The sequence below is a fragment of the Crotalus tigris genome, unplaced genomic scaffold (genome assembly GCF_016545835.1).
Source record: "Crotalus tigris isolate CLP2741 ecotype Arizona unplaced genomic scaffold, ASM1654583v1 scf7180000017585.4430047, whole genome shotgun sequence".
Taxonomy (NCBI): domain Eukaryota; kingdom Metazoa; phylum Chordata; class Lepidosauria; order Squamata; family Viperidae; genus Crotalus; species Crotalus tigris.
This window is the reverse complement of record NW_024096493.1, coordinates 1,242,816-1,264,218: the sequence shown is the minus strand read 5'-3', so window position 1 is coordinate 1,264,218 and position 21,403 is coordinate 1,242,816. Positions and strand designations below refer to the sequence as shown.

The 21,403-nt window shown below is 39.6% G+C and overlaps 1 protein-coding gene across 9 annotated transcripts in view; it reads left to right on the top strand.

Annotated features, from left to right (window-relative positions):
- The window catches only part of LOC120315955 (transducin-like enhancer protein 4), a 179,865-nt gene that overhangs the window by 6,200 nt on the left and 152,262 nt on the right, over positions 1 to 21,403 (top strand). The window lies entirely within an intron of this gene.

The following is a 21,403-nucleotide window of genomic DNA, read 5'->3' as shown; positions in this document are numbered from 1 at the left end:
TTCAGTCTTGGAAATATGCACAGCTTTGGAAAGTAACACTTAAATCAGCAAATGAGTACTGTCAGGTGACAGCCAGTGTATGACTTTTTATCAACAATGGCTTTAACAAAGGGAAACTTTTTTGCTGAAATTAATTCAGTGTTCAGCTTTTTATCCTTTTTATGCATTAGAATATATTTCTATAGCTTGTATAAATACAGTGATCGACAAAACCCATTATGCATTATCTTGGTATACAGTTTTCCACAGGTGTTCCAAATCAGCCACATTATATTTACACGAAGTAGTTACATATGTGTATTGAGACTTTCTCTTTCAAATATCTGTTAGAAATAAAAGGCTTGGATGTGAAGTCACCCAGGATACTTGCGGCAGGAAGGAAAAATAAATCCACTTTAACTTGTATTTCCAAAAATCTTACTTTGCAAACAATCTGTACTACGGGGTTGAGAAACGTCTCCATTTTATACCTAGGGTGGTTTTTGAAGAATTGGGTTAAATGAGGCTATCATTTCCCCCCATTGCTCTCCTTTCTATAAGATTAGTGATATGAATGCTGCATCTTCACAAAACGCGTCTTAATACTTTCCCATCATATACTGTGGGTGAATGAAATGCTTTACGGAAGGATGTTTCTTTTAAAAAAAATCTTTGCCTTTCTCTCTGCTGTACAACAAGAAGGATTGGTGATGAGGATTCAAAAATGTTTTCCTCTCCAAGCTTCTACTGTGACATTCTTTTCCGACCCTTTTCATCTGACATTACAGAAATACTGAAGGCCGCCCTTTCAAAGCCTTCAAACCTCCACCTCAAATCCTTCCATCTTGTTCTTCCTCTCCTGATTCCCGCCCCCCCTCCACCTCCTACAACCCAGTTCAGACTGAGTGATCTGCTTTGGGGATTATTTGTGGGTTTTGTTTTTCAATTCAATCACATAAAAAATCCTGAGGGCAGTTTATCACATTATGGAATCCTTGCAGCTCGGCAAACCACCAACTTATTATATTTTCTTTCTCCGTGCCCCTCCTCCATCTCCCCACGCCCCAACACAAAGCCGAGAGACCTATCCATCTTTATTTGTTTTCCTAGGCAGATATAGCCTTGGTTTCTTTTAGCTTCTTTTTCCAGATGTAGTGGCTGGATGCCCTTGTAATGGAAAGCAGGCAATAATGCGGCTGAGTTGCCCTGTGGCATAATTGGGTCTAGTTCTCTAGATAAGGTTAGGCTTATTCGCTTATTGGATTTGCGTCTCAAAAGTGGGGCTCCCTGGAGTCCCTGGAAGTACCCTAGTAATTGGTGGCCCTGATATTTGAAACCTTTGTGTATTTTTTTTTTTCTGTTGAGGCATCTGTTCTTCTTGGCTGCTCCCGGCCACAGAGTATTTATTTTTAGAGAAATTTTTCATTGGAACCGAAAATGATTGCTGTGCTGGTGTCAAACCTCTGTGATTTAGCAGATTGATCAAAGGATAAATGCATAGAGCATTCTCTCTTTCTCTCTCCCCCTCCCTCCCCCCCCCTCTCTCTCTCCCCATTTGCACATGGACTAAAGGCTGGGGTGAAAAGGAAGTGTGATGTGGTTGCTTGCCTTCCCCACCTCTTTTGCTAGGCTGATCATCAGTCATCCCGTGTTGGTTTTGATAGAAGACTATTAAAGTGAAACCTATGGGGAATTTGTCATTCTGAAAGGAAAGCTAATGTAATTAGTACCAATTAAAGTACATTTAGTAAATTGGATTTAATCTTAATTAAGCCTGCATAATGTTGCCAATTTTTAACAATTATGTTTGAGAACATAATTAATTTAGATTTTGGTAACTGGGTAAATAGCATTAGACTGATAAAATGAATTCTCTGAATTATTTTGGTCTTTTTAAAATAATAATAATAATAACAATAATGGAAACTAACAACCCTGGTGTGTGGTATAAAAACCTAAGTGTTTAATCTGTGTTTTCGACATCTGCTGACACCAGTAAGCTGCCATACAGGCATTTAAAGGTCTCAGATTAAGGCATGGAGGGGAGAGAGCATTTTTTGCCCCAGAATTGAGCAGAGAACGCCATTGTTTCTCCTTCTGACTGGATATAGTGTTAAAGGTATGAATATATTTATCTCTGTTGACTCCATATATCATAGTACCTTGAAAATTCTCTGGATCTCTCCCCTCCCCAATATTGTGAACATAAGAAGCAGTGTGTGAACGTGGTTTGCCAGAATGGAAAGGTATGAAAAAATAAATGGTGTGGGATACACTATAGATTTTTGCTATATTTCCTTCTCTTTTTCTTCTTGCATGTCTGAATTCCTTTGGCTTATTGTCCCCCCCCCCCATTTTCTGAGCTTTGCATAATGGTGCTTATCCCAAAAGGGAATATAGTGTGATGGGCATGCATATATGCGTGCCGTATATTATAGCATTAAAAAAAAATCAGGATTTTGTTGCATAAATTTGAATGTTATTTTTGTTATGCTAAGTAGATTGTCATACTGCATAAAATATTCTAAATCAGACTTTGTGGGTTATTATTCCTTTATAATGAAAATCAGCACTTGTTTCCAGATAAGACACTTGCAAATAGGACTAGTGGGAAGTCAGTTAAATTCATTTGAGTTGAAGAAAATCTCATACAAATCTCTCTCTCTCTCTCTCTCCCTCTCCCTCTCTCTCTCTCTCTCTCTCTCTCTTTATTTTTTCTTTTTTAAGAATTCAGAACTTGAAGCCGGACATCTTTTGAAAAAATTATTTAAAAAATAATTCAATCCATTCTTGGCTCCTTTCTCCCTTTTGCTCCAATCCATGTAAATTTTGTTCCAGGTCTTAGGCAACAACCTTTTGAGTGCTACTAAAATATTAATTGGGTTGAAATGAAAGGGCTCTGGCCGGCTGATAGGATATCATAATCGTAGCTGCCGTAGTTGATGGTAAATGATGATAAATGGCATTAGGAACCTTTTAGCAAACTGTAATAACTACACGGAGGGAAGTGGTATGGATTTGCATTATATCTGATACCCTCTGGTACCAAGTGGATTGCCAATACTGCTTGTTTAGCATTTTCTAAGGGCAATAGGCTATTGATTTCTGACTTACAAGGAACAGCTCTATTTTCACCATTGAAAAGTATTGCGGGTTGTTAAGGCGAAATAGACTTGAAGAGGCCTGACTGCTGCCCATCATGGAGCGAATAAAGCAAAACTGCCGAAGCATGGTGGTTTGCAGTGAGATGGGGGCCCTCAGCAATTTGTTGCTATTAATTTACCATGCTCGACAGCAAATCAATCGGCATCTACTTCATCTGCTGGAGAAAATGCTGTCCAGGGCAGATAAAAGGCCCCGGCGTAGTACAGGGAATAGGCTGGGTTGGCCAAGCGGAGGCGGCAGTTAATGTGTAAATAAGTGAAATCAAGGCCGCTCTTGCTGCAGAGGAAGCTGTTTTTAATTAGGTTGGGGCTTGATATGGAGCTATTTAAGAAAAGAGCGGACTAAAGCAGGAGAGGTTGAGGTGGGGAGAGGAGAGGAGATTTATTGCTGACAGTGGTAATGTATGGTTTGTATGACAACCTAGCCTTGAGTCCACTTACTGCTTGGGCTTGGATGAATTATTACATCCAAGACTTAGATGGGAATCCATTTGTTTAATTTAGAACCAACCCATCACTCTTGTTCAGCCCTGAAGCTGTAGGAGGCTGGTTATTGAGAACAGCTGGTATACAGGTAGTTCTTGACTTAACAACCATTTGTTTAGTGACTGTCTGAAGTTACTTAATGACCAGTTTTCACACGGACTGATGTATCCCTACAGTCAAGTGATCAAAATTCAGGCACTTGGCAACCGGCATGTATTTATGATGGTTGCCCTGGCCTGGGGTCATGTGATCACCGTTTGGAACCTTCCCAGTCAACTTCCGACAAGTAAGGTCAGTGGTAGAAGTCAGATTCACTTAATGACTGCATGATTCACTTAGCAGCTGTGGTGATCTGCTTAACAGCTGTGGCAAAAAAGACGGTAAAATGGAGCAAAACTCAATTAACAATTGCCTTGCTTAGCGATGAAAATTTTGGGCTCCCTTATAGTTGTAGGTCAAGGGTTACCTATATTTTGTTAGATATCTAAGAAAGGCTGATCAAAGGTTAGCAAGGTTGGGTGAACCCAGGTCGTTTGTAAGGGTTCCTCCCTGATCCCTGACCCATCCAGAGTGATAACTTGATATGGTCAACTCACCATGGCCAGCTCACTGCCGCCAGCTCGCCCCTACCAAGTTGCCACAGGACAACTCCACACGGCCAACTTGCCTTAAGGATAATTCGCTGCAGGTGGCTGGAGAGAGAGCTGGGAAGGTGGGTGAGTGAGCAGGTGGGCAGAGCACAGAGCAACGGTGGCAGCTGCCGGCTTTTCATTTTCACACCTCCTGCTGCCACCATTGCTGCCCATCTCTAAAGAGACCGGGGATGGGGGCAGCAGTGGTGGGCAGGGCAGATAGTGGGGATGTTATTGGTGCCACATATCCCAGCCTCTTTGGCCTGGGGTTCAGTGTAGTGGTAGCAGCGGCAGCAGAGGTGTGTGTGAAAATGGGACTCCCCCAGCTACCGCCGCTTCCCCACTGCCTACTCCACCTACCGCCACCATACGTGGCTTCTTTGGCCTGGAGCTTGGCAGCTGCGTGGATGTGTGTGAAAATGGGAAGACCCTGGCCACTGCCGCTGCTCTGTCCTCTGCCCACCTGCTCACTCACCTGTCCGGCTCCAGCTGCCCATGGTGAGTTATCTTCATGGCGAGTTGGCCATTTGGAATTGTCCTCCAGCAAGTTGCCAGTGATGAATTGGCAGAGGAATCTTGGTGGTGGCAAGCTGGCAGTAGTGAGCTGGTGACACCGAGCTGGCCATGCTGAGTTGTCCCATTCCACCTAGAGTAGCCCATGCTATTTTTCAGTTGTTGGATTTGGCATACCTATTAGTCTCCAAACTTGGCAACTTGAAAACTTGTGGACTTCAACTCCCAGAATTCCTCAGCCAGCCAAGTTTGGAGACCACCTGTGTTAGTCCATCATGGAGAATGCTTGTTTCTTTTCTCCTCTGCTTCCCCCACCAAACCAGCAGGAATGTCTGGGGCTACTTCCTTGTCTGTGAGTACATTGTGATAGGTGTTTTATGCTAGCAGCTGTTCCAAGTCACTATTATTATTTGCTTTTTTGTTACAGTACAGGTAGTCCTTGACTTACAAACAGAATTGAGTCCAAAATTTCTGTTGGTAAGCAGTAGCTAGGTGAGTTTTGCCCCATCAGTAACACAATTGTTAAAAGAATCTGATTTTCCCATTGATTTTGCTTGTCAGAAGATGGCAAAAGGTGATCACATGATCCCGGGACACTGTAACCAATAGGAGCCAGTTGCCAAGCATCCAAATTTTTATCATGTGTCCATAGAGATGCAGCAACTGTCATGAGTGTGAAAAATAGTCATAAGTCACTTTTTTCAGTGCCTTTGTAACTTCGAATGGTCACTAAATGAAAGTTTGTAAATCGAGAACTACTTGTAGAAATGACATCTTGCTCTCTATCCCAGAAATGCCAAGGGCTGATCAATATAATGAGTATTTTCTGTTATTGATAAGACATTTTTCACATATGTGTAAATTTTGTAAGGCCTACAGATATCTTCAGAAAGGGAGAGAGTTTTGTATGCGAAGGCATGACTAGTGTGTAAAGGTTGCATTGTTGGTTGTAATTCAAGGGCGTAGAGGAGTCTTTCTCAACCTTAGCAACTTTAAGATGTGTGGACTTCAACTCCCAGCATGCTGGTTGTGGAATTCTGGGAATTGAAGTCCATATCTCTTAAAGTTATTGAAGTTGAGAAATACTGCAGAGAACTGGCATTCTTTTGTAAGGGTTGGTGTGTTCTTGCTTTCAAGTAGCTATTGCATGAGAAAGTTTCTGTTCCTGTATCTATTCTCAGAAACACCTCAGTGATCGCTGGAGATTAAAACAAGATCACTGCATTTATTTGACCGGCTATTCATCCAGATCTTTTAGATTGTAAATGGGGCTGTTATGTTTTGGTAGAATTATAAAATGTACATGTGCAATATTGATTTTTGGTTGGAGATGTATTGTTTTCTACTTCAGAAGAAGCTGGAAAATCATTGTTTAACCATTTAACATTGTTAAAGTTTGCTCTCCATTTTTAAACCATAAGAAAGATTTTTTTCAAGATAGAAGCAATGAGGGATCCATGCTGTAGGACTGGAAAGCAAAAATAAAGCAGATTAGAAATGCAAAGGTAAACACCAATGACAAAGATTACTTATCAAATTTCAAAATATAAAGCAATAGCTGATGAACCAAAATGAGAGTCAGAATTTGATATATTTCTTCATTTAAATAGATCTATCCTCCACCTTAAAATTGGCATTTTCTTTTTTCTTTTTATAATATTTTATTGGTTTTCCAGTTTTACATTTAAGTATTTGGAAAGCAACGTAACGTGTTGATTGGGTTGGTCAATAGTTCAATAACAAAATCTTTAGTACATATCTCAGGTTACCTCATCAAATATTTCTTCTCTATTTCCCTTAACATTTGCTATATCATATTTAAACTAATAAATTTCTAATTGTATCAAACTCAATTATCAATACATTTTTTGCTTATAGATATCCGTATCCTCTTTTAAAGTTTTACCTAATTTTTAGTTTTTAATTACATTGCTCCAATTTAACCTTTAATATCCATAGTATTTAAGTTTCGGGTAACCCAAATTTTCTTTATCTCACTACATAAAAGTTATAATATCTAAATACACATATTACTTACTTAAATATATTCTTATTTTAATTCACAAACAGTTTCTGTTTCTCATCCTAGTACATCATCACTTAATAATGGAGTATCCTTTGTTATCTCAAGTCCATCTATATCAGGGGTTCTCAACCTTGGCAACTTTAAGACTTGTGGACTTCAACTCCCAGAATTTGCTGGCTGAAGAATTCTGGGAGTTGAAGTCCACAAGTCTTAAAGTTGTCAAGGTTGAGAACCCCTGATCTATATTGTCTGGGCTGAGCAATAATTCAAAATTATTTCCTAATAGTTAGTTTTCATTTCCCTTATAAGTCTAGGAGGTCCTAACTATTATGCCAAAATTGGCATTTTTCAAATTGCAGGACATACTTATCTGACTTTGGGCTCATGCAGGCCTCCTATTGATTCGGCTTTTATAAAAAAATATATGGAAATATTAATGACGGATCAATGGAGAAAGGGCATAAGCAAACGTGCAGAAGCCAACATATGAGTGGAAGAAGATATTATTGGAGATTAGATCACCCTATCACTTCCAATCAACGTTGTAGAATTTTAGATTAGATTTTTAAGTCTAAAGATTAGAATTTTAAATCTGATCCATATTTTTTTAGGTATGCCTTCAGCATCCAACAATGTAAAAGCCATCCCGTAGAATAATAACTCTTAGGAGAAGAATATTTCAACAATAGAGTTAAATAGTTACTGCATGCACATTCTAAAATATAAATTATTCAAATTCTTTTTTTTTTTTTTAATGGGGAAGGAGCCTTTTAATTTCACTGCTGCCTCTCAGTCTCTCCCTTTTTAGCATGGGCCTCCTTTCCTGCTTCTAGAGAGAAGAATCATTTGAATAATTACATTTTCTTTTAATTGGGAAGAATGTTTATATAAGGTTACATTGTCCCACAGGGATGCATAGTGAGGAAGGTACCTAGTTTGCATAATTGGGGATGGGCTGTACTGCATGCATACATGCTGTTTGATCATCGGCTCTGTGATATTTTTTCTTAGCCTGGATTTTTGGCTGCTTTTTAAATGCATACAAACGTTTGGCACTGCATTATCCGTTGAGTGCTCTTGATTGCTTTGTTTCTCAAACCAGAACCATAACCTGCAGTTGACATAGCCACGTCTTTAAATATTGGTGCTACAATTCTACAGTGGTAGGCACAACCGATATATAAACATGAAAGTATCTTATTATCTCTTCATAACAACCAATTAAAATGGGGGAGGCAACATTGGACCAGGATTAATTAATAAATAGTAATTGTTACTTGCCATCTAAGGCAGCGGAATAATTCCAACGTGGCATTTTCTATAGCAAACACTGCAAGTAGAAAAAAAAGACTATGCGCAGAGAGGGTTCAATATACTTTTGCCAAACATGGTTATTTTATTCAGCATGGGCGGCTCGTAAGTGTACATGTTCCCCCAAAATTTTAGCTAAAGTTCCATTTAAGTCCCATCAAATCACTTGGGATGATTTGTGTCTGCATTTATGGAATGATTTAAGTGCTCCTTTTCCAGATGAAATAAATGCCATGGATGAATTTGTTTGTTAGAAACTGACTGCAGTTTTATGGAGCCTAAATGCACAGCTTGTTGAAGACATCATTTGGCTATACAGCATTCGGAAATAGTTTGGCTACTGGTTCTCCCAAACATGTGATCTATTGTGTTTGCAATTTCTTGCCGATTGCTAAGCAGAACCAGAATCAGTTGGACTGTTTCTGATTGAAAACATGCCTCAGCTTATGATGGCAAACCTCTAATATTATTCTTAATTGCAGTGGATAAACCCAGGACCAGTTGTCGGTATGCCATAGCGTAGATGTACTCATTTATGCTGCAATCTCAGTGATACAAAAAAAAAAAGGCTGGAGTAACATTGATGATGGGCTTGGGCAACGGACAGTAAGCAAGCTCCCTTCCCAACATACCTTGTATTATGTAGTGCAGCATTTGAATGGAATGTAAAATTCATGACTACAAAAATAATGTTAGGAAAAGCCTGATGTATTTGTTTGGTAGGTTTCATATGTTGTGCTCCCTTAACCATGAAAAAGAAAATGCGCTCTCTGTGTAGTTCAGTTTAAAACAATTTACATAATAGATTTTGAACAGATATTTTATTATGCTGTCTCCTCCCACCTCTTCACATTTCCAAACCTGCCGGGTGGAATTGCCAGCTTCAATGGAGTGAAACTGAAGCAGAATGACCAGCTAGCTATGGTAGTAGTTTATGGGCTGTAATATAGCTTTCTCTTCCTCTCACAACCTGTGAAAAATTTTCTTAATGGATAGATAAGGTATTATTTACGATTTAATTTAATAGGACAATTTGTTGTTTTTTAAAAAGAGCCGTGTAACTGAAGAGGATACTTATAGCTTAGGTGATGAACTATGGAGTCTTTGGTGTTCTGTGAGTTGGATGGGTTTCTTGCAGACATTTCATTACCAGACTGGGTGACATTATCAGTATGGCAAGAGAGCAGTGCAGTAACATCAGTGCTGCAAAAACAAACCCCACCAAGCTCCAGAGAGCACCAAGGATCCCACAAATATTTGTATCCTTGAGACTGAGTGTGCGTAAGTGACAGAAATTCAAAACATATATCTTGGGTGCTTTTTATATAATGCCATGGACGAACTTGAGTGGATACCCCTCTAGTAGCAGTGAAGACTTATATGGCTGTAAGGAAAATGTCTTTTTCCCTTATTCTTGAGATCAAACTGACTTGCACTGTCCCTGAAGGTTCTGTTTACATGCCTCAACACTGAAGCCAGATAGTGTTGCGGCTCTCATACAGTTTAATCTGGTGTAGTTTCAGGGTATCAATTAGTAGTTTTCCTGGCATCTTTTGCCATATGAAAGATTTTGTTGATGCTACCATCTAAAGATCCATCTGCTGTCTAAAGACCCATCTAGACCATCTGAATATAAATCTGTTCTCCACCATTCATTCAGAACGGAAGAAACCTCTTGGATGAGAAGCGAAATGTCTTCAAGCAAAAACAAAGAAAGTCCAGTTGCTTTTTGAAAGAAGCACCTTTGAGTATAGGGAGTCAGAAAATTCTGATTCCAACCTGCAGATAACCTCTATATTTCTGTGTCTGTGAACTTATTTCAGAGAACTATTGATCTTCTGGGAAACTGATAACCCTGCTAGACCACTGTTCCTATGTCAACTCCAAATCTCTAATCCATATATGTATGTATGTTTTGTGTAAATCGGTGCGGGTTGATCACTATTCCAGATGCATCATCCTTTAGATGGTCTAGATCAGGGGTGTCTAGATCAGGACGCGTCACCCGGAAGCCACACCTACCCCATTGCCAGCAATGGCAAAACCGTCCCGATATGTTGTTGTGCGACATCACATGACGTCGCGAGTTTGACATGTTTGGTCTAGATGGTCTAGACTTTAGACCAGGGGTCTTCAAACTTGGCCCTTTTATGACTTGTGGACTTCAACTCCCAGAACTCCTCAGCCAGGCACCCTGGTTGAGGAGTTCTGGGAATTGAAGTCCACAAATCATAAACGGGCCAAGTTTGAAGACCCCTCCTCTAGACTATGGGTGGGCAACTATGGCAACTTTACCTGGCACAGGAATTCTGGGAATTGAAGTCCATAGGTCATTATGTTGCCAAGGTCTTCCACTTCCAACCCTGGGAAAATTAGAGGTGGAAGTAGAAGACTAAAGGAGTTTCAAACTGCAATAACTAAGAATAATTCTAGGCTGCTTTAACAGTGGATGGGTATGATATGGTGGCAAAGTCATGAGAATATGTGCAAATAGTTGTGGGCTAGCAGGATGTGAGGAAGCCGAACAGGTTGTGGGAATGCTGCAGGGCAAGCCAGTTGACTGTCTATCTCAAAAAAAGGTAATTCAGTCCAGCTGCCGAGAGAGGTGGAAAAAGCACTTCAAAGTGTCTCCAACTTAATTAACTCACTACAGTATTGCTGAGGCTGGGAAGTTCCAATTATGGCTTTTAAGATTCTATATTTACTCCAGACTAGCATTAAAGAGGCCTGACAAAATCTGTGTTGTTCTTACTTTCTTGGCCTTGATAGCTAGGTGGGGTTTGACAGGATGAATTGTTAAACCACTAGTGGTTTCCAAACTGGCTATGGGTGTTGTAGTGGATTGTAAGGCCAATTGAGGAAGGGGGATTGAGAGTTGCATTGGGTATATGGGGATGCAGGACATGCACTACCTCTGTTTTAATCTGAGCAAAGTCATCAAACGGGCAAACCTAGAAACGGGCAGGAGGCTGACTATAAAATGAAGAACAGTCCTCTAAACCTACTAGAATTCCTTTGCACCATCAGGCATAACTCTTAATTCATTATCTCTGTTTCACTTGCATTCTAAGCTAGAGGTGTAGAAGACTATTTGAGAAAAGTACAGGGAAGAAAACTGGATTTACTTTGCTCTTTCTATGTTTCTGCTCTAAAACTACCAAGCTCAGTGCAACAAGGCTAGCATAGACTTGGAGGCAGTATCAGTAACACTCTTGTAGAGGGATTGTGGAATAGAAAGCAGGGGAGAGGGCAAGGGATATACAGTACACATACACACACACACACAAACACATAGGGCAGGGAGAGAGGGAGGGAGAGAGATAATAACAGTAGTAAATATTTGAGCAATTCACCAGCTCTAGACTGAAGCTCTGAACTGAAGATAGAAATGAAGTTGGAGAATGCATTGTGAACCACAATGGCTATCTATTGAGAAAAGGAAAGATTCAGCCAAGGCTACTGGACCTGTTTTGTGTGTGTGTGTGTGTGTGTGTGTGTGTGTGTGTGTGTGTGTGTGTGTGTGTGCGCGCGCTGTACACTGATAAAACGGGCTCTAGAAGTTTGGCAACCCTACCTTGGAGGCTTGTGAGTTGTTCAGATTGATGAATTTACCTTCTGGGTGCTCTTTCCTTCACAGTGGGGTGGGTAGAAGTCCAGCATGTATAGTTTTTCTTAAGTCTTGCACAGTACTGATTACTCCCGTATCCTGGTGCAGAAATATAAATATTGAATAAGTGGTGCACTTGCTGAGTCTCTCACAGCTATAAATGCTACTTCTTTTGGTCAGGAGTTCACTGCCTTATAAGATTGAAATTAACACTGTCATGTGTTGTGCTTTTAATCATCAGGTTAGTTAATATTAAGACTTTGAGAATACAGCAGCTTAGGGAACCCTAGCTAAAAGTATATAAAATCTAGTATTTCCTTTAAAACCATGCTCTGTCCAAAATTTAAAAGCAAGTAAAACCAAACCCGACCAAAGATTCTCAGCTCCAGGCAAACTCTACAGCTTCATTCAGAAAACTTTCTCTTATTACATAGGTTGACTCTTGTTTCTCTAATATAGAATTCTGTCTGATTAATTTCTTCCAAAGTAGGAAATCCTGCTTTTCTGACTCAGAAGAAAGAGGAAATAATGGCTGACTGAGACTTTTGCATTTTTTTCAGGTAAAGGGACAAGGAGCTTAAATGTGCAGGCAAAAATCTCATTAATAGTTATTAAACTGAAATATGCATTGCAGCTATAGCTTTTGCCAGCCATGAGAGAAAACATCTTATGTGGCCTTAAACTTGTTTCAATGTTGAATGGAATGTGCTCCTCCTTTTATCCAAATGCACACAGCACATTAAAATGCATTGGCTATGCTACTTGTAAACAAATCTTTCTTTTGAATAGCACTTTGGGGTTTCAGGTGAGATTCATCTGTGCCTATCCATTGATGGCATATCATTTATGAGGAAAATGGATTCCTCCTGCCACTTTGAGCTCTGTTCCAGAGGAGGAAAAAAAAAGGTCTCTTGTCTACCTCCGGACTGTGTTGGATGTTACCCTTTGTCTTTTTAGGCAGTCTTGTTTTCCAGCTGACAACAGAAAAGAGATTTAGCATGCATAGTAGAATTCCAGCTCCTAGTTATTGTCCCCACTGAATGCATTAATCTTTTGAGGAACTCCTTTGGTAGACCAGCAAAACACCAGAGAATGTAGCAGTGAAGCATGCTTGTTTTTATTGTGTTATGGTTCAAAAAACATAGAAATTGCAACTGGATTTAGTAAGTGTGGAGAAAAGCACTTGAGGGAATGGCTTGGCAAGAACAGAGAATGTGATCCAGGAAGAATATTGAAGCTTTGATGGTTGTGAATGAAAAGATAAAAATAACCTATCATTGAAGTAACAAGGATGGTGGAGTCTAGGCTGATGTGAAAAGTAGGAGTGCAAAGTGATATCATTTCAAGCTTAAAACAAGATCTTTGAAACAAACATTGGCAGAGATCTTTGATAAATGAGAGTTTTTGTTCAAGTAAATGAATATTATGACTCTCTGGAGTGAAAAGCACTGTTTGCTTTATCCCTACAATTAAAATAGCATGCGTGGAACTTGTCTGCAATACGTGAGTCTCTGCAGCAGACTGTTCCCATGAATTTACATACAAATATGCTGTGATCTAAAGAAGCTATCATTTATATCGAAATACTTAAATGTAAATACTGTGATAAGAGATCAAAGTTTTGTCAGATGAAAAGACCTCAGTCTGCAGATGAAACCCAGTTATATAGGTTAAACTGGAGGTCCTGGAAGTTCTGAAATGATCTAGATTGGGAAGATAAGCTCATATTAAATTCCACCAAGACAGAACACTTATTTACAAGGGGAAAAAAAAGGTGAGAACCCAATATCATTCGTCCCAATGGCCATTCTTGATTTATGTCGCCCTCCTATCCCAAAGTAGGTGGTTGGTGAATTGGTGGTCCTTCTGAATACCCGATCTTTGCTGAGGCAGCAGCTAAAAGCCATAGCTAGAATAGGTTTTAATTTAGCACATTGATTGCAAATTTTACCTTTGTTGTTCATTGGCTAGAATGTGTGAGAATTGGGATGAATTATATACTTTTTGTTAAAAAGTGGGGTTTTTTTGGTCCACCTTCAAATATTGCTCTCACAGACTGTGAACGCCCATTGCAAGATTTTCTACATCGCCCAATATAATATGCAGATAAGGAACTGATTTGGAGAGCACTTGATGGGAGGACTAGAATTAGAAAGTGGTTGTTAATTAGACAAGGGCATCACCCAACTGACAACCCTAGTCTACGTGAGTTGAACTGAGGAACATGCTTTGAGTGGCATGCCATGCTCTCAATAAGTGAGGCAGGACAAAAGCTACATTATATTTAACATAATTCAAACTTTAGTCTAATGGCAATTAATTCATGTAACTATAATATCATCATTATTGCCCCAGAGTATGCTTTTTTCTCTCTATAATTTAAAAAATTCAGTGACAACATTTGGAGATCTCTGGAGGAACTGCATCCCAGTTTCAGCAGGGAAAACTGCCTTTAGAAAATTGAAGAAATCTGACTACTTACCGTGCAATGTAAGCATAGAAGAAGATCAGGCAGAGCTGGGACAGAGTTAAGCATGTCATCAATTTGGAAACATTACGTTGCCATAAAGAGTTCAAGTCCAACCCTTCTTGAATTCCGTTGTCCCCTACAGTATCTGGTACCAATTTAGTATTGAACGTTAGCTGACTAGATTCTTGTGTATAAGCTTGAGCAATAAATCATTTTTGAATTGCAACTTTTGATATACGGTCCTGATCTTTTGCGCCTGACAGTAAGTGTTCTTGGGAATGCTATATTCCTGCTTTCTCCAATTTGCTCTCTTCACAGATGTGTTAAATTTCAGTTCTCTTGGGCATTGACTATGTTGGATGAGGACCAGGGGAATCAGAAATGATGGGCTACTTGTTTGGGAAATACTATTGCAGCCATTCTTCATTGCTTTTATGCTTCAGTGATATTCCTAATTAGAATAAAGAAAGGGAAAGAGAGAAAGAGTTGTAAACATATGCAAAAGGAAAAGATAGAGTGGAGAAGAGTAAGAGTGATCAGAATGGAGGGCATTGGAAGAAGGAAAGATACTATTTAAAGCAAGGGTTTCCAACCTTGGCAACTTTAAGACTTGTAGACTTCAGCTCCCAGAATTCCCCAGCCAGCCATGTCCACAGTCTTAAAGTTGCCAATGCTGGTCCCACTTGCTCTAGATAAGGGGTGTCAAACTCCCAGCCCATGGGTCGGTTGTATCATGCGGAGGCAGTGCTCACCCCAACTCCGGCAATGCAAAAACTGTCATGATCATGTGGCGCGGCGAGTTTGACATGGGTGCTCTAGAATGCACAGTAGCTAATCCAGATGGTTGTGTCCCATATATCATAGATCTAACCATACTGAGTGGAAATTCTAGGAGTTATTTTAACAAATCTTGAAATAAGTTGATCAGAAATGTCTGACACTGGGCTTCTCCATATGCTTCTCAGGGAAGCATTTAGATCAAGACTCTCCAACTTCCGCAAATGTAAGAGTTGTGGACTTCAACTTCCAGAATTCCCTACTCAGAATTTTGCCATCCCTAGTTCAGAGGATGTCCAAACTTTTCCTTGTCCTTCTTTCATGCATAATATGAAATAATTGCTAGAATCTCTTCTGTTTACTTTACTTTGCTGTAAACTGTGTTTCCCTTTGACTAATTCTATGTTAATGAGAATCTGAGAATAGGATGGACTTGTTCCTGCATGGATGCAGGAGAAATTCTGTTTTTTTCCTTTCTCTCCTATTATGGGCTGTTTTGGCAAACTGGCCAATGTAGTTATCCCGGCACAAAAGTATCATGCACATCAGGCACAAGTCAATCAAAGTCTACATTAAAACCTTAGTCTGAGGAAACCTTGCAGAGAAAAGGAACAATGGGAAGAAATTACTTAATTAGTTTTCTCTACACGTCTCTGATTTCCCTGCAGTACCATTCACTCTGTATGACAGCCTTCCCATTTCACAGTACTTTCTTTGAAAGATGGCAATGTATTAGCATGTAAAACAACTAGATGGAAAGGGGAGAGAATCCACCACAGCAATAAGCACTGTCTCCAGTTCTTAAAGAGGGTAGACGGTTAAAAGAAAGCATGTGCCAGACACACACAAAGACAACTGTGTTTGAGAGAAGAAGCTGAGATTCTTTTCTTTCCTTCCTTCCTTCCTTCCTTCCTTCCTTCCTTCCTTCCTTCCTTCCTTCCTTCCTTCCTTCCTTCCTTCCCTCCCTCCCTCCAATGCAGTCTACAAGTGAAAGGATATATCTTTACATTATGTCTTTTAGGAAGATTTATTATGGTCAATTTCTAAAGTTGCAAACTTAATTGTATGCCTTTTAAATAACTGATTAATTATGTATATGTCTAGAAAGTGTTAAGAGCCAGTTTGATGTAACGATTAAAGCATCAGGTTAGAAAACGGTCTTGTATTAGACATAAAACTAGCAGGGTGACTCTGGGTCAGTCACTCTTTACCAGCCCTAAAAACTCAAAGCGACTCAGTCTTGCCAGTGTTTAGCTGAGGCCTATTGTTCTCCTCCAGGCATCAGGATAAGATGATCATGTCATTGCTTAATTTGCCAGGGGTAGAGATGTACAGTATAATTGAGTAACATCAGCCCTGTGACAATGGATGAGCTCATACAGTGGTCTCAGGTAGATGTTAAAAAGGAGAGGAGAAAGTACTGAATCCTATGGCACCCCACATAGTAGGGGCTGAGGGTTAGGACCTTTCCTCTCCTATCATCACTGACTGGATTCAACCCTAAAGGAAGGCAGTGAACCAGCAATAATGCTATGCTGCCCATCTGAGTTCATGCAGAAGGATATTATGGTCAATGGTAACAAAAGCCACTGGGAGGTCACTTAGAGCAGGGGTCCTCAACCTTTGTGGCTTGGCAGCCAGGCTGGGGGGGGGAGGGAGAAGGGAACTGGACTGTGTGAGTGGTGGGCTGGCAGGCCAGTGTGCACGCATAGCTCAATTCATGTGAGTGGTAAGCCAGTTGCACATGCATGCACACACAGCTTGATTGCAAGTTGAGCTGTGTGTGCGTGCTAGGCCACTGCTCACACAAGTGGAGGTGCACATGCGTGTGTGCACTGGCCCACCGCTCACATGAGTTGAGCAGCGTGTTCGTATGTGCGTCGACCTGTGGTAAATAAGCCACTGCCCGGTAGTCAGTTGCAGCCAGGGGGTTGAGGACTTCTGAAGTAGTGCAAGGATGGATGAACTAACCCCATCCTCCCATGCCAGATGTCATCCATAAGTGCAGCACAATGTTGTTCTGTTCCGTAGCTGGATCTGAATTCTGACTGAAAAAGGATTCAGATAATCTGCTTCCTCCAAGATCCTCTGAAGCTGAACTACCATCTTCTCTACCATCTTCCCCCAAAAGGGGAGACTGGAGATTAGATACTGGACAAAAATTGTTCATATAATTGGGTCCAGTCATGGCTCCTTGAGGAGGGAGAGAACTGCAGCTTTTTTGAGAAGCAAAGAAGAGCAACAAAGATGATTAGGGGACTGGAGGCTAAAACATACAAGGAACGGTTGCTGGAATTGGGTATGTCTAGTTTAATGAAGAGAAGGACATGATAGCAGTGTTCCAATATCTCAGGGGTTGCCACAAAGAAGAGGGAGTCAAGCTACTTTCCAAAGGACCTGAAGGCAGGACAAAAAACAATGGATGGAAACTAATCAAAGAGCGAAGCAACCTAGAATAAGGAGAAATTTCCTAACAGAACAATTAATCAGTGGAACAACCTGCCTCCAGAAGTTGTGAATGCTCCAACACTGGGAGTTTTTAAAAAGAGACTGGACCACTATTTATCTGAAATAGTATAGGATTTCCAGCCTGAGCAGAGGGTTGGACTAGAAGACCTCCAAGGTCCCTTCCAAATAACAACAACAACAACAATAATCCTGGTCATCATCCTGGTCACACAGGGAAGATACTGTAGAAGATACTCAATTGTACATCTTTAATCATCTAAGTCCACTTGCATGACACAATCCAGGTCATTTTAACAAGCCAGAAGGGGACTGTGCTCACAGTCCTGAGTCCCTGTCTATTTCCTATTTCTAGGTCCAACAGGTTCAAACTGTTCCCAGTGAATCAGGCAAGACTCTTTCCTAAATACCTCCTCTAGCCCTGTGACAAAGTCAGTGTTCAACTGGGAACGAATCCGAATGACTTTATCCAACAGATGTTGGACAAATCTCTTTGTATATCCCTGTAAGAAGATTTCTGCACCCCTCTTACCCAAGAGGACTTGCGTCATCCAGAATAGGTCAGCAAGACAGCAGTCTGTGGGTGCAATCAGGGCAGAGAAGTACTGACACTTTGCTGCCCTTACTGCCACAAGATAGGCCTTAATAGTAGCTCTAATCCATGTTTCATCAAGTTTGTTCTTTGTTGAGCGTTAACAGTCCTTAAGATGTCTCTTCTTGGGGTCTCCTGTTCTAACATAGTGCCTTTAATCACTACATCAAATTGGCTGTCATATTAGGATATAAATCTATAATAATATTGAAGTAAAGATGTGCTGAGTCCAAAGCATTAAGTATTCTGTAATTATTCATTTGTTCAAATTAGGTGATATTGTACAGATCTAGATGAAATGCTTATGTTGAGAGTAACTGCTTTGAATTCCTTTACACCTTCATCCACTACACTACAGCACCACATAGGTTTGCTGTCTCCCATCAACAGCATACAAAATTGGGTTAACAACGTTAATCTGGGAGGAAGTTCAAAAAGTTGCAATGTTGCCAATCAAGCTTATGGAAATTGCAAGACTCACAGGCCTACAGAAGGCTTCAGTTTTGCTCAGTGGCAGCAAAACCACAAATATATATATATATATATATATATATATATTTAAAAAAAACATTAAGGAAGCAAAGATGTGGTTTTCTCTGGGTATGTCTTGTCACCGGATGACTTATGGTTAGCTTTCACAAATCTGACCAGTGTTATTTTTCTTCTTCCTTCACATATCTCCATCTATTTTACAGTAAAAAATACTTGTAATTTTTTCCTATTCATTTTTTAATAATAAAGGGAATGAGTTATTATAGAGCTAGGTCATCTGTTTCCAGACTGAAGATCTTATTTATTTATTAACAGTATTTTTATATTGCTTATATTACCAAATTATCAATTTTCAGTGGCATGATAGGACCTGTTCACCAAGAAATGAATGGGTCCAGGATAAACAATATTTTATTTCATTTACATGTTATTAAATATGGCTAGTATTACTTCCCAAGTAATTAATAATACCCCCTGTCCCATTAGAAATCATAATTCTTCTGGAGAAATTCTGAAGCTGTTGTGAAGGCCACAATATTGTGGGATCAGAAATATTACAATCCTTATTTAAATAGGATTTGGAGGAGGAGCAAATAGAAAACAAAGGTTTTTAGGGCTGACCTTTGTATGAAAAGGTGTTTGGGGAGAACCTATTTGAGATTTTGTTTGGTGTAAAAGTGAGGTTCACATGTTTCCTCTGCAAGGATAGCTGCTGCAAAGATGTCACTCTATCCTGTTCTGTAGTGATAGCTGGAAACATGATAGGATTTGCACGTTCTTTGTCACCAGTTCTCTGAATATCTCTCCTTGCCTCTAGCAAATGACTAAAGGAATCTGTCATCTTCTGCCTCAAGAGACTTAGAATTCTTTAGTAGCTATGGGGAATGGGTTGTGTGTTTGAAAATGGAAGTTTGCTCAAATCACTTTTGTCTGTGAACTTCCACTGGGTGGTCTTACACAGGTACCTGATTCTTGGACAGAATTTTTTTCAAGATGGTTCTGGGTGCATCTTGAGGGTACAAGAAGATAGAACAGTGGCTGAATGAACAAACTTTGCTAAAATGATTACACAGGCTTACAAGTTGTTGATCCTCTCCCACCTTGTCTCCTTGGGGGGGAAAAAATCCAAATTTCATGATTCAAATGCTGAAGACTTTGAAATGAAGTGAAGTTTAATATATTTTACATCAATAACTATGTAAACACACACACACACACACACACACACACACACACACACACACACACACACTTAACAGTTCTTGTGATTTCCTGTGGCTAATTGTGCCATAGTTCTCCATCTCTTCATATCTTGATATTGTATCTTTCAAGGTAATTTTCTCCCTTTCAATCCAAACTGTGTATTATTTTCATTCTATATTATGAGCTTTAAATGGAAAAACCCAGTCTAGATTTAGACCTTAGTTGATATTTGGAAAGTGAAATTTAATTTCTCATGCCCTACAATTTCTCTTACTCCCAAAAAAACCCTTTTGTTTCAATGGATGATATATGGTGGCATCTCCAGCCAGACTGGAGGGAAGTGTTAAGAGGGGGTTGAGTTTGTATGGGTTGCAAAGAGTAAGGATGATGACATTGTGAAAAAAAAGCAAGTACTGTTATCTAAGTAGAACATTCTTTAAGCATTGAGAAACAAGGTAATATTTGAAAGTGCCTCAGGCAGACAGATCCCTGATTCATTAGGATATCAGAAGAGAGGTTCAGCACTATCAGACTTGCAGGATTATATTATGAACCAACCTCAAGAAAATATAGTTCTAGTCTTTTGGAATTTATTTATTTGGTTTGGCCTACTAATAGGGCTGCAACTGGTGGGTACGATTAGTAAATGGCTCCCTCCCCTACCCTTTGCTCATTTCTTGCCAGTCTTTTTTTACAAGACAAATTATGGTTGGCTCTCACCGAGTTCAACACCAATAACGTTTGAAAAATGCTATGTTTATCAGTGTAATGTGTTTATATATACTAATCACTCACGAGATTTTTGGTACCATTGGATCCATGATTGGAAATGGGCTTTCTTCTAGTATAAATTCAATATATGTTCAGTTTTAGGCTCAGCAGTTAGCTCTGATTAGCAGGTATTGTGGATATTGAGTATAATGGATAGAGAGAACCTGAGCATGAAACCCCATCATCTCTACTGTAAAGAGTTAGAAGAGTCATTTTCTTCTGATCTGTTTGAAAGATACTGTAGCTAAAAGCACCTCATCCACAATATGGCTTCAACAAATTGTAAGAAGTTGGAGATTCTTGTCTTTGCCTTGGTCATGATGAACAGCGTTGGTTATATTTAACTATATCAAGTCTGGTCAGGGTGCATAAGAGCAAGTATTATATATATGCATTTGCCAATTCTTCTTGTAATAAAATCTAATCAGTGTATATTTCTAAAGGTATATATTTAGCAGTCTACAATGATAGCTTTATTGAGATATTATTACATGGTATTTTTTTAATTTATTGCATATTTTCCCTCAAAGCCATAAGTGTAAGAAAGTGTTTGTATGGTCTGTCTTTAAATGAATGGATTATGGACATGTTCAATTTTTTTTTCAGTTGTATCTTTTTCTTCTGAATAACTGGAAGATTATATCTTTGGTAGATTACTTCTTTCTGAATTGCAGTTGGATAACACCTGTAGACTAAGGGATATAATACTTTGGTAATTATACTTAACACACCAGCAAGTTAGACACGCAGAGCAACTTACAAGCAACATAGTGACTTGTTGATTGTCTAACCTTATCATTAGTTATCTGAGATCATTTGGCTGCTCTAAGTGTTGTGATGTATTGGGCTGCTCAGTTTCAGTCAAAAGCTTTCATAATTCCCTGTGCTGTATGATGTAGATTTAAATGCTTTGA